The sequence below is a fragment of the Triturus cristatus genome, chromosome 10 (genome assembly GCF_964204655.1).
Source record: "Triturus cristatus chromosome 10, aTriCri1.1, whole genome shotgun sequence".
NCBI lineage: Eukaryota > Metazoa > Chordata > Amphibia > Caudata > Salamandridae > Triturus > Triturus cristatus.
Window position 1 is genome coordinate 926,459,705 of NC_140593.1, and position 12,909 is coordinate 926,472,613.

Here is a 12,909-nt window from a genome sequence, read left to right on the forward strand (position 1 = left end):
TTAAACTATAAAAGCAAATCAAACAATTCCCGGCCAGCCAAATTGATGCGCGTTATTTTATATTTTTTTGCATCCTGGTATTTATAGTTGTGCTTTTTAAAGAAACACAACAGGTGCTATAACAGAATGTAAACATGAATCTTGGTGATGGTCTGACAAAGAGCATCTTAAATAAAGCACTGCCTGGGGGATAAAAAAAAGTTATGCGTGTTTTGAATCCACCGATCCGCAATCCGCGTGTATGTTACAAAGCTTGACCGGCTACGGTACGTGGGGAGTGACAGAAAAAAGGCTCCCGGCCAATACCTGGCTGCAGGCCAGCCCTCGCTTGGAATGCTTGCAGTGCACAGTGTGCTGCACGTGAAAAGCTACGGCTACTTCCTGGTTTCCTTCACTTGGTACATGAAGTAGCCGAAAGTCGAATCTGCTGGATTGTGGCAACTTTCGGTCGCGTGGGGAGCGCCTGCAGGGGTCAATGATGAAGGAGCATCGAGCAGACGGTAAGAAATGCTGATGCGTCACGAGACGGTGTTTACTCAGAGCTCGCGCGGCGTCCGTTCTTATTATTCGCGGTATTCTCTTCACTGCTGGATCAGCTGGGCTCGGCTGAGCTGGGACCTATGGAACATGTTTTTAGGGCTTTCTTGCCTGCAGGAACGGAGTGAGGGGTATATAATGTGTGAAAGGAGCTGATTAAAGTCGGGTGTTTCGACCGTCGTAGTCTGCCTTTTCTCAGAGTATGTATGACAGAGGATCATTTAGCTGTCACGTGGGTTGTCGTAATTCGAGTTTGTGCAGCTGGTGTAGTCTATACATAGCTCAAGTTGCCCCCTGTTAGGTGCGAACTTTTGAGTTTTCTGTGTAGTTTTGTTTTCTGACAGTTGTTGTTTTACTTTACACCTTTATAAATCCATCACCAAAATGCAAAATAAAACAAGCATTTGCAATGCAATAGGTCTTGCATTTGTGAGAGTTGGAGCTATTGGCGTTGTAATTGATAATGTCTTTTACGAATGTGTTTTTGTTCGGAGTAGTGTGGATGTATGTGGTGTGTAGTGGAATTATTATTTTGGTTGTATATTTTTTTAACAAAGAAACTTTGACACTAAGGTGGACGTTGGATGGATGAGAGGAGAGACGAGGTGATGGATGGATGGGAGGACGACGTTAGATGGTTGCATGACATTATTTTTAGCCGTTTGCGAGTGTAAAGGGGGTGTTGAATCCTCAGGTAAATAAGATGGATACATTGCCGGAATAGTTTATTCCAATGGAAAATGTAGATTTTCCTAGTTTTTATGACGGAAAGTCTTAATTTTATTAAAGACACGGAGGCGAGTATTATGCTTTCTTATCTTGCTTTTTATTCAATAGCAGCCAAGATAAGTAACAGAAACTACAGTTCCCAGGGGCTCAGGGAAAAACACTGACCAATGGGGACGTAGCAAACAGAAAACCTAAGACCAATCATGGTAACCATTACAATAAACGTCATAACTGACTGCGCAGCTTCCTCTTTTCGCTGACGAGCGGGTCAGATAATGTCAGAAAATAGCGGAACAATAGCCAACACCAAGGAAAGAGCCAAGGTCCATGAACAAACTTCTTGAGCCAACGCAGACCAGGAGTGGAGAGATGTAGACATCGGTGACGGTGACACAGGCGTGGGGGCAGAGAAACTCTGAGAGGGAGAAGACCACTGCCGATGCTTGACTGGATAATCACGAAGATGCCGGGGGCAGAGCTGGATTCGCTGAAGGGAGGGAGAAACACACGTTAGTAGTGTAGTGGTGGGATAATACTCGCCTCCGTGTCTTTAATAAAATTAAGACTTTCCGTCATAAAAACTAGGACAATCTACATTTTATGGCAAGACCGGAGGCTCCTATTATGCTTGTTCAAAGCATATTAACCACCAAAGAAGCCACCGTATCAATAGGCTTGCAATAAAACATTCGGAAAACATTATCGTTAGACCAATCAGCTGATCTCAGAATGTCCTCGAGGCGGGAGCCTGCCCAAAAGGCCTTAGAGGCCATGGCTCCCCGGGTGGAATGAGCTCCGAAAATGGAGACGTCAATGCCTGCCAGGGACATAACCCAGCGCACCCAACGGGCAAGGGTAGCAGAGGAAACAGGAAGATGGGGTTTGCGGAAGGAAATGAGAAGCTGGGAATTAGAGGGCGTTCTGAGATTAGCCGTAGATTGTTCATAGGCCTTTAAACATTGACCGACACAAAGTTTAGGATGAGAGGGAAAATAAGGGTAAAAAACAGAATTCAAATTAGTTTTGGTTCGTCTGTGAATCTGGAACGTAACCCCTGTGGGAGAAAATTGACGGCCGGAAATATCCAAGGCCTTAACATCAGAAACACGTTTGATGGAAACAAGACATAACAGCATAGTAAGTTTTGCAGACAACATTTTTAGGGAAAGGGAAGCATTATCCGGCCAATCAGAAAACAACTTAAGTACAACTGAAACATCCCATAAGCTAGAATACTTAGCCAACGGAGGTTTGGAACAGCGGACTCCTTTTAGTAGACGGCAGACAAGGGGATGAGAGCCAATAGGCTTGCCATCAAGAGGGGAATGGTTAAGAGAAATGGCTGATCTATACAGATTCACGGTCCTATAGGACTTGCCCGCGCTGGCTTCCGAGGCCAGGAAATTAACCACAAAGTTCAAAGGGGCTGAAAGGGGATCGATATGCCGTTCCAGACACCAGCTTGCCCAAAGAGACCAAGCGGATTTGTACGCTTTTGAGGTTCCAGGGGCCCAGGCTTTGCTGATGAAGAGAGAAGCTTCCTGCGAAAGGAGGACGTCAACAGTGGAAGACCGGACACCTTCCAAGCAGACAGGACCAGAGAGCTGTTCAGGATGAGGTTGTGGGGGCAGCCCAGGGGATTGAGTAGAAGGTCCTCTCGTTCCGGAAGGAAGACAGGAAAGTCCACCGCCATTTCCAATAGAGACGGGAACCAAATTTGAGACTGCCAAAACGGGACTACCAGGATTAAGGACGTCGACTGCCGACGTACCTGAGAAAGCACACGACTGATCATGGGAAAAGGAGGAAAAGCATAATTGAGATGAAGGGACCAGTCTTGAAGAAAAGCGTCCGTCGCCAGAGCAGAAGGGTCTGGGCGCCAGCTGAAAAAACGGGGTAACTGAGAATTGAGGCGTGAAGCGAACAGGTCTATCGAGAAAGGGCCCCATTTGTGAGAAAGGGATAGAAAGACGGATGGCAAGAGCTTCCAGTCGCTGGAGTCGCGAAGATGGCGAGAGTGCCAGTCTGCCACCGCGTTGAGGTCCCCCGGCAGATATTCCGCCGTCAGGGAAAGTTGATGCATCAGACAGTATTCCCATAAACTTTTTGCCAGTTCTGCCAGAGGCTTGGACTTTGTCCTCCCGAGGTGGTTTATGTAGCGGACCGCAGAAACATTGTCCATGCGAAGAAGGATGGAACATCGAACTTTGTTTTTGGTAAGGCTTTGGATTGCAAAGGAGCCTGCAAGCATCTCTAAACAATTGATGTGCAATCTGGACTCCTCTCGAGACCATGTACCTCCAGTCGAGATTTGTCCACAACGGGCGCCCCAACCCGACAGGCTTGCATCTGATTCTAATACAAGATCTGGGGCCGTAGTGAAGATAGCGCGGCCGTTCCACGCATCTAAATGGTCTATCCACCAAAGTAGTTTGTCTCGAGCTTCGTGGTCTAGGGAGATGAGATCGGAGTAAGCCAAGCCCTGACGAAGATGTTTGATTTTTAAACGCTGAAGAGCGCGATAATGAAGGGGCCCCGGGAAGATGGCCTGAATGGACGCGGATAGCAGACCGACTATCCGTGCCAGAGATCGAAGGGAGAGGAGGGAGGACCGAAGGACAGACCGAATCTCCGACTTGATCATGGAGACCTTTGACTGAGGGAGAAGAAGACATGCTGTGGAGGAGTCCACTTGAAAACCCAGGAATTCTATGGACTGGGAAGGAATGAGCATAGACTTCTCGAAGTTGAGAAGAAAACCCAGATCCAAAAGGAGGGACTGTGTAGTGCGAAGATGTGAGAGAAGGTGCGGCTTGTCCGAGCTCATGAGAAGGATGTCGTCCAAGTAGATGATAAGTCTGATCCCGAGGGATCTCAGAAAAGCCACCACCGGTTTTAAGAGTTTTGTGAAGCACCAGGGGGCTGAAGAGAGACCAAAAGGCAGAGAGGTGAAGCGGTAAGTGACGTTTGACCACTGAAACTGAAGAAACTTGGTGTGTGACGGATGAATGGGCACAGTGAGGTAGGCGTCCTGAAGGTCCAGTCGGACCATCCAATCGTTTGGTCGAAGAGTGTCTCGAAGATGAAGAATGGTCTCCATTTTGAAGCGGCGATAAACCACAAACTGGTTGAACAACTTGAGATTGATCACTGGACGTAACTTTTTGTTCTTTTTCTGAACCAGAAAGATGGAGCTGAGGAAACCCGAAGGATCGAAGGGGGCGATGGAGATGGCTTGTTTTTGAAGAAGAGAAAGAATTTCCGAATCTATGAGAGCTTGTGTGTTGAGGGAGAAAACCAAGGGACGCGGTAGGGTGGGTTGAAAAGGCGGCGAGTAAAGCTCTATAAGATAGCCTTGAACCGTGTCTAGAACCCAAGGATCTGCACTGATTGTTTGCCATTTGGAAAGAAACAGTTTTAGACGACCTCCCACAGGGGGAGGACTTACCCTGTTGATTGAAGTTGTTGTTGTTGCGGAAGTTCTTCTGTCCGCGACCCCGGAAGCCTCTGCCGCGTTGCGGGTAGAAATGTGGTTTGAATTCTTGCGAGGAGGAAGCACCTCTGGAGCCTTGATTGTGGAAGGACCGGCCGGAAGAGCGACCCCTGCCTCTGCCGGCCCGTCCAAAAACCCGGGGGGAAAAAACCTTTTTTATGGATTGTTGCGCCTTGTCCAGAGACGCGAAAGTGGACACGAATCTACTGAGGTCTTTAACCAGGGTGTCCCCGAAAAGAAGGCCGTTAGCCTTAGAACCTGGATCTTGTGGGGCAAGATTGGCCAATTTGGGGTCCAATTTTATTAGAAGACCTTTACGCCGCTCATGTGTGATGGCGGCATTAGCATTGCCCAGAAGACAAAAGGCGCGTTGAACCCATAGGGAGATTTCTTCAGCAGGTAATTCAGAACCGTCTAGACGGGAGGATTCCGCCAGGTCAAAAATGCGTGCCAGGGGACCCACCACGTCGAGGAGTTTGTCCTGGCATGTGGACCAAGCTTTGTCCACTCCTTTTCGGGGGTCTTTGCCAAATTTTGAGAAGAACGTTAGAAGAGGCTGGTCGATAGCAGGAACCATAGTAACCTTCTCTGGTAAGGAAGGCTTAGGGCATTCTGACTTTAGACGTGATCTGACCGTAGAGTCCAGAGGGAGGCGTAGTCTGGCAGAAATATATTCCCCCACATGAAAGGCAGGAGTCCATTCGGTAGAATTGGGGTGCCTGATAGAAGAAGGGTCAAACATAGGGACTCCGTCGGAGTCGAAGACTGGTTCAAAAGCAAAGGAATCCGATTTGAACTTTTTGGAAGGGGGGGAATCAGAGACGTCAAACACGTCAAACAAGTCATCTGCGTCATCCAAGTCTGTATCGGTGTCCAAAATGGTGGAAATTACTAGTTTTTTAGGAACCTCTGCATGTTTAGACTTATGCTTGCGTTTACCATGGGAAGCTATGAACCCCTCCTTGCAAGGAGGCCTGGGAGGCACTTTGTCCTCAATCAGATGCGAGGGGACCTCGCTAGTCAGTGATGACGCAGTATTCGAAGCAGAGGCAACCACCTTTTTTGGTCTGCTATCCCCCGCAGACTGGGCCAGGGCTTTGGACAACAGACTTAACATCGTGTTTTGCATGCCTTTGGACACGCGTTTCATTGAGGACTCCACAGCATTTTCTACCGAGGCATTAATAAATTTATTTAAATCATGCTTGAAGGCTTCGCCTTCCTGAGAAGCCTGGTCTCTCATGGGAGAGCTGTCAGAGCTCATATTTGCAACAGGAGGTAGGCAAGGGTTAACGTGGAGCCAAGGAGGAGGAGTCGAGCAGAAGCAACCTCCCAGGGGCGTGTATAGGAACGAGGAGAGCCTGGAGCACTCGCGTCGGAAAGTGCGAGAGAAAATAGCAGAAAGGACCTCCGTGAGGTTGAACGCCGAAGCGCTGCTTCAGGGACGCTCTGTGAGGCGAAGAACGTCGTAAGGGAACAAGCGCGCGATGAAAGCAGGTGAGCGCGCGAAGGGCAGCACCACCGGAGACCGGGGGGGGGGGGGGAGGAAGAAAGTGAGCGCGAAGGCGCGTATGGATTCAAAGCAGCACAAAGAGCGAAAGCGAGCGTGTGAAAATACCTTGAGGCACCAAGTAAACAAGTTACCAACACAATATGCAAATAACCAATAATTTTACCGGAAATATATAAGCGAGCAAAGAAAAGGGCACTTATCTGACTGCGAGCAGCAAGAAAAGAGGAAGCTGCGCAGTCAGTTATGACGTTTATTGTAATGGTTACCATGATTGGTCTTAGGTTTTCTGTTTGCTACGTCCCCATTGGTCAGTGTTTTTCCCTGAGCCCCTGGGAACTGTAGTTTCTGTTACTTATCTTGGCTGCTATTGAATAAAAAGCAAGATAAGAAAGCATAATAGGAGCCTCCGGTCTTGCCATAAAATTACATCTATATAAACATGCTCATGAAGTGCAGACAGGAGGCGCAGCCAAGGCTGCCGTCCAAATGGAATGCCACTCTGAACAGCAGTAGAAATAAGGGCAACAAAACATAAAAGTTATTTTTTAAAGAAAAAATAAACACCCACCTTGAGAAGGAGATAAATATTGATAAAAACTCCGAAGTGCTAAAAAAACACAGCGTGCCCCACAATCCTTATTGATATTAAAGACCGAGTAAGATGTTCTGTATATGGTATCAGACTACAATAATCTGCGGCATCACAAGCGGATTCCAACTTTTCCAGTCTGAGGTAGATAGTACAAATAAACTCCCTCTCTGTACCTTTAATATGTACGATATTTAGAATAAAAGTGTGCTGCAGTCTGCCTAGTTTTACAAGCACATCATAGCGAAATGTTGAATTAGTAGACTTCAGCACAGAGACACTGCACTATGCTAACGAACCTCAGAATGCATAATGCTACTTATAATACCGGTTTGTTGTTATATAGCGGTTATAGCACAACAGAGTGACAACCACTACGTGGTACTCACCAGTTGCTGTTTGGAATGGCTGGCGACCCCTGGGATTATGCATTGCCCATTACCTCCTCGTAAGTCTTCCTCGCCACATGACTAACAAAGTGAGCTTCAGCTCCACACCAGACCCCTCCAAAGCAAAAAAGTCAGCCTCCTGTGCCTCCCATCCCTTCCCAATATAGCCGACCCATTACACCCTTGACCTCTATAAAAGGCGGGCCGGCCCAACCCTTCAGCCTGTTTTTTTTGGTTCTGCGCTGCAGATCCTCCAGAGCTTGTCTTCAGGTAAGTGGTGACTGGGGTCCCTGGTTGGTGGCCCTGCTCTAGCGGGCCCTAGGACTCTGGGGCCTTCCTCCTTCCTTCCCCCGGTGTCTGGTCTGGGCCGGTCAGGCTCTGCTTTAGCGAGCCACGGATTTACAGGAGGCCGGACGAGGGGGGCTGGGGCCCTTCCTAGGCCGTCTCCTGTCCCCTCGTCCGTGTGGGCAGTGTGTGTCAGGTCTCTGTCTCTTAGTCCTGTTCTGCTCGTGCCCCCCCCACCCTGGTGTCGCTCCTTCTGTTGCTATAGCACTCCTGTAGGGGGGTATTGGCTGTTTTTGCCTCGTTCCTTATTTTGAAGACGCTGTGGGTTGGACTACTGGTCTTGGGGGTCTTGTGGGGGGGGGGCACCCGGTGGTCCGTTCTACGGCCCCAGGGCTTGCCTCCGCTTCCTTATTGTATTGGTCGGGTCCCCTGGGGGCCTCCCTGCGGCCTGCTCTGTCTCTGTCCCGGGGGGCTAGCGGTATGTCAGTACCTGATTTTGTTCTGGCGCTGGCTGTTGCGGGGCTACGCTTTTCCTTGCGTGCCTTGGTTGGACGCTTTTGGTTCTGGTGGTGTAGCCGGTCTCGTGGCGCTCTGCCTCGATATTGCCAGGTTGGGGTTGGCCCGGTGCTGCTTCCCCAGACCACTGTCAGCGCATGTACACCCGGGTGCCGCGCGCGGCTGCGGACTGTCTGGAGCCGCGCGCTGCAGCACTCACATGTTGCTGTCCTGGTCCCGTATTTGCCTCACACTCGCCTGTTCCTAAGTCCGGGGGCGTGCGGCGGGTATTTTCTGAGTGTCCCTGGAGTGGCACCGAACCCTGGTGGGTCTCTTTCTGCCTCTTGGGCATAGCTTTCGGGCTCTTTCGTGGTTTCCGGTGTTTTTCACACACGCACGCGCATTTCGCCCTTCTTGCACTGCGAGACTATATGGTGAGTATTGGATGCGGCTGCGTATGGGACCTGGTTGTGGTGGTAGCCTGTGGCCTAGTGGTTAAGGAATCGTACTCTCATCCTGGTGGTTATGTGTTCAAACCCGGGTGTTTCCATGGGTTTGGTTTCTAAAGAAAAACTGTAGCCGAGGGTGCTTTCCCTGGAAAATGTTTTATTTGGCATTCTCATCTTGGTTCGGCTTCGGTCTGTCACGGGTTGGCCAAGGGGTACTATGTACTCTAGGCGACGGTTATTTTTGAGAATATATAACTGTTTTTGGCAGTTCTGGACTGAATCTTGGCCCATTATGACCTAGTGGGGTAGGTAGAAGTGCCCTTCCTACCTGTCGGCTCCTGCTGTTGCCTGCTCTCGGTAGTCAAGCAGCTTCGGGCCCGGTTGGTCCCTAGAGGGGAGACTGACTGGGATTGTCGGATGCATAGCACATTGGTGTTTTGTGCTTTCTGTCTGTTTGTCTGTCCGTTTGACTTTTTGTTGCACTCTGTCTTCTTTTCTTCCCTGCTGGTCTATACTGTCTAGTTGTTTCTTGTGTGTGCATACTGGTGTTTTGGGATGCGGCGTCGAGTTGCCATGCATACACTGTCTCATGCACTTCATGCCCTGTCATTGGGCCCTCTCTATCTTTCTTTATGCCTTGATTGTCTTGTGGGTTCCTTAGGGTGGAACTCCCCCCTAAATGGGGTGCATCTTTCTTTGCCATTGATGTGCGTTCTGGTGGTGCTCCATCCTTTGCCTGTTTGACGGTTGGGCCCACGGCCTTACAACCCTGAAGCACATGATCTCCTCTGCTCTCAAGAGATTTAATAGGGTCGGGTCTGGTCAGTTCCTGGCTGGGAATCCTCCTGGGATTGCCAATGTCTGTAGTTGTGTGTTCCTGTCCTGGTGTTTTGCGTGGCATCTGGGGTGTCACAGGGTCACGGCTTCCCGTGTTCGCTGTATTTGACCCGTCTCCTTCTTCCCTTCCGGGCTTTGGGCCTAAGGTCCTTGCGTCCTGTGTTCTCCTGTTCCTGCCTACTCTCTGTTGTTGTCTGGTCTGTCCCGGTCGAACCCTTGTTGGACATCCTCTGGGGGTTTCCAGGGGCTGTGGACTGCTGCGTGTCTGTTGGGGGCAGGCTGCGGTTGCACCTGTCAGTCCGTCTCTGGGCTGCTTCAGTGGTCACCTGGTGGGCTCTTGCTTCTGTTTCTGCTCCGGGATGGCTTACCCTATCTTCTCCGGGGCCGCTGCTTGGCGCTTCCTCCTCCTCCTGCTCCCTGTCTCGGCGGGCGGCTCTTGTCCTTCCTTCCTGGCCGTGCTTCTCCTCGCTTCCTGGGGATCGGGGCTCTGTGGTCTCTCTTCTCGTCCTGGGTGGCATGGTTCCTTGGGTCCTGCCCCCTGCCAGGCCGCTCCGGTTTTTGGGTTCCCCTGCTCCTGTCCTTTGGAGATGTGGCTCTTTGGTTGGTCTACTACCTTTGGTTGGTGTCTGCTGGGTGGGGCCTGGGGTTCGGCGCATGCCTCTGCTGGGGGGTGCGTTTTCTGGCCTCTTATTGCGGGTTCGCTTTTGGGCATTCACGCTGGTCCTTCTCCGGCAGGTCCTGTTCTTCTGGTTCCGGTTTGCCAGTGGGTGTTCCCCGTCCTGTTTCTGGTTTTCAGGTTTTTGGTTGCCTTCCTCCAGGTGCCTGTCCCCCTTCGGCTGGTTTTGTTTGGCCCCTGGCTGGTCATATTGGGGTTTTATGCCTTGGTGGGGATTTCCCACAGGGAGTGTTTTTGGGCGTTTTTTTGTGCCTTGTTGACTGGTGGTACTTCCCCTGTCTGTCCATTGAGGATCCTCCCCGTCCAGTTCTCTTACCCCTGTGTCTCCTGGTGCGGTCGTTGGGCTTTCTGTTCTGGTATCCTTCCTGGAAGTTGCAGCCTTTGCCGTCCTGTGGGGCTTGCTTGGGTTCCCGGCCTGTCCTGGGTCGGTGGGGACTCCTGCTGGCAGGTTTTCCGTCTGGCTTCTGTTGGCAGTTCCTTGGCTTGGCTGGGGTTTGCCCCTGCATGGCGGGGGCTTCCGGTTGCCACTTTGGGCAGTTTGTCCTCTGTCTCATTCTCCGGAAGGTTGTGGGGTTTCCCTCTTGGCATTTTGGCACGGTTGTGCTGTTCTTGTCTGGGGCGCTCTGGTTCCGTTTGACTAACCGGGTTGGCTCTCTCTGCCTTCTTGTCCGGGCTCCTGGATTTGCGCCTTCCCATGGTCCCGTTTCTTGGGCCTGCCCGGGTCGTTTGCATTGTTCGTGGTGCTCGCCCGGGTGCTTCTCCCTTGATTCTGCTGCTGCAGGTGTTGGACCTGGGTGCTGTTACTCTATGGTCCGTATTGTGCTTCTGGGGGCACATGCTCGCTCCCGCCGCCGTTTTCGCTTTTCCCATGGTCCGGCGGTGCATTTCTTTTTCCGGGGGTGCGGGGATTTCCCTGTTCTCCTTCCCCGGTTGGGGCCCTGCGCTTCCTGTGCAGATTTTGTATTCTCCTCTTCTTTGTCCCTGTTTTTGGGGTGTTGGGGCCTTCTGGCTCAGGTTGTCTCCCAGGAGGTGTTGACCTTGCTCGGGTCCGTTTCGCCCGGCTCTTCTGACCTCGCCTTGGTATGTTTATGCCTGTGGCCTTCCCTCCATGTTCGCACCGGTGCCTGTCGTCTCTCTGTTTCTCGGCTGGGTCGGGCCTGGTTGTTGGTTGTATGAGGGCCCATCTCGGTGCTCGCTTCGGCGGCTCATTGCTGCACTTGGTAGGTTGCGGGACCGCTTTGCTTGTCCCGTGCGCGGGTCTTTCTCGCTCATTCATGCTGCGTTCCCCTTTCTTCCGGGTTTGTTCTGCTTTCTTGTGCATGGTGGCCCCTGGAGGGCATTCACGTTTTTTTCTGGTGGCTTGGACTTGGTCCTGGTCCCTTCCGATCTTCGGCCTACATGGTGGACTTGTGGGTTTCCCGCTTTTCGCGGTTGGCCAGTCGGGTTCCGTGGGTGGCCAGGTCACTTTAATGTCATTTGCTGCGGCCTCCTGGGTTGTTTTTGCCTTGTGCCTGACTGGCTTCTCTCTTTGGTGTTGCGCTTCCCTTCCGGGGGGCCCTTTGTGCGACTGGGGTCCATGTCCCACCTGTTCTCTCCTTGCTGGTGGGATTTGGGTGACCTTCATTTTTTTTGTTCGGTTGGGGTGCTGAGTTCCTTCTGCACCCCCTTCCGTTTTTGCTGCTCCTCCCGGTCTGGGTTGTTCTCATCTGGTTCCTCTGCTTTGGCTCGGTTGCCACCGGGCCTGGTGGGTTTTTGTTTCCTTTTTCCCTTCCGGTCGTTGGTTTTGGGGTGGTTGGATGGCTGGGTTTCAGTCAGACTGTGTCTCTTTTCTGCTGTGGCTTCTTGTGGTGTCACTGTGGTGGGGGTGCCCTCTGTTTCTTTGGTTTCGAAGTCTGGGCTTCTGCTTTCTTCTCACTATTGGCTGTCCATCGGACGGTCTTGGTGTGTTGGGGCCGGCTAACTGTTTTCTGTTCTGGGGCCTAATGTTGTTGCCTTTGGCTCCATATGGTTTCATCCCGGTCCTTCTCTGTCCGCTTCTTTTGTTGGTTTTGGGCCTGCTTCTGGCTGGCCTGCAGGTCTCGAGGGTCTCGGCCCTTCCAGTATCTCTCTTTCCCGGGCTGGTTCTTCCTGCTCGTGGTGGCCTCTCACTTGGGTGTTTTTTTCCACTCGTCTGTGTTTTTGGGTTTGCCCTCTTTCGTGGGCGTCCCATTCTGGTCCTTTGGTTTCTTGTGAGTTTCCATGTAGCCGCTTGGCTTTGGTATGTGCTCACTTTGTTAGTCATGTGACGAGGAAGACTTACGAGGAGGTAATGCCCCTTCATTACTCTATAATGAGTATAGTCTTCCTCACCACATGAGTTCCCATCCCTCCCTCCCTGTCTGGCTATCGGCTTCATGTTTATGCTTGTTAGTTTCAGGCTGAAGGTTTGGGCCGGCCCACCTCTTATAGAGGTCAAGGGTGTAATTGGTCGGCCATATTGGGAAGGGATGGGAAGCATGGGAGGCTGACTTTTTTGCTTTGGAGGGTTCTGGTGTGGAGCTGAAGCTCACTTTGTTAGTCATGTGGCAAGGAAGACTATACTCAGAGTAATGTAGATTACCGGTAAGTAACCGGGGCATAACTCTGGCTTATAATATGCTGGCCTGCTGCTTTACAATATTTTCATTGGATAGAGCCTAAGCGCACAGTAACCATTGGCTTCTGAGTGGGTCAACCAACATAAGAGCAATACCGATGACAATAGACATAGATGAAGGACAAATAAGCACAGTGACATTAGTTATGGAAATAAATCTGATTTTGTAATGCATGCAAAGATGAAAAGTACAGCTTCCTTGGTATGCAGAGCATCGCTGCTTTTGCAGCATAACGAAAATAAAAGTAGCACAAGAGACGCTCCAGGAGCTCTGTCTGATGC

The 12,909-nt window shown here is 50.9% G+C and overlaps 1 protein-coding gene across 4 annotated transcripts in view; it reads left to right on the forward strand.

The window, feature by feature from the left end:
- Window positions 1-328: 328 nt before the first annotated feature.
- The window catches only part of ALS2CL (ALS2 C-terminal like), a 573,008-nt gene continuing 560,427 nt past the window's right edge, over window positions 329-12,909 (forward strand). For 3 of the 4 annotated variants that reach the window (XM_085628756.1, XM_085628751.1, XM_085628755.1), the window contains exon 1: window positions 363-500. The gene's annotated coding sequence lies outside the window, so the exon portion shown is untranslated. Of the gene's footprint in view, window positions 501-12,909 lie in introns of all 4 variants that reach the window. The other variant, XM_085628757.1, reaches the window with a different exon arrangement.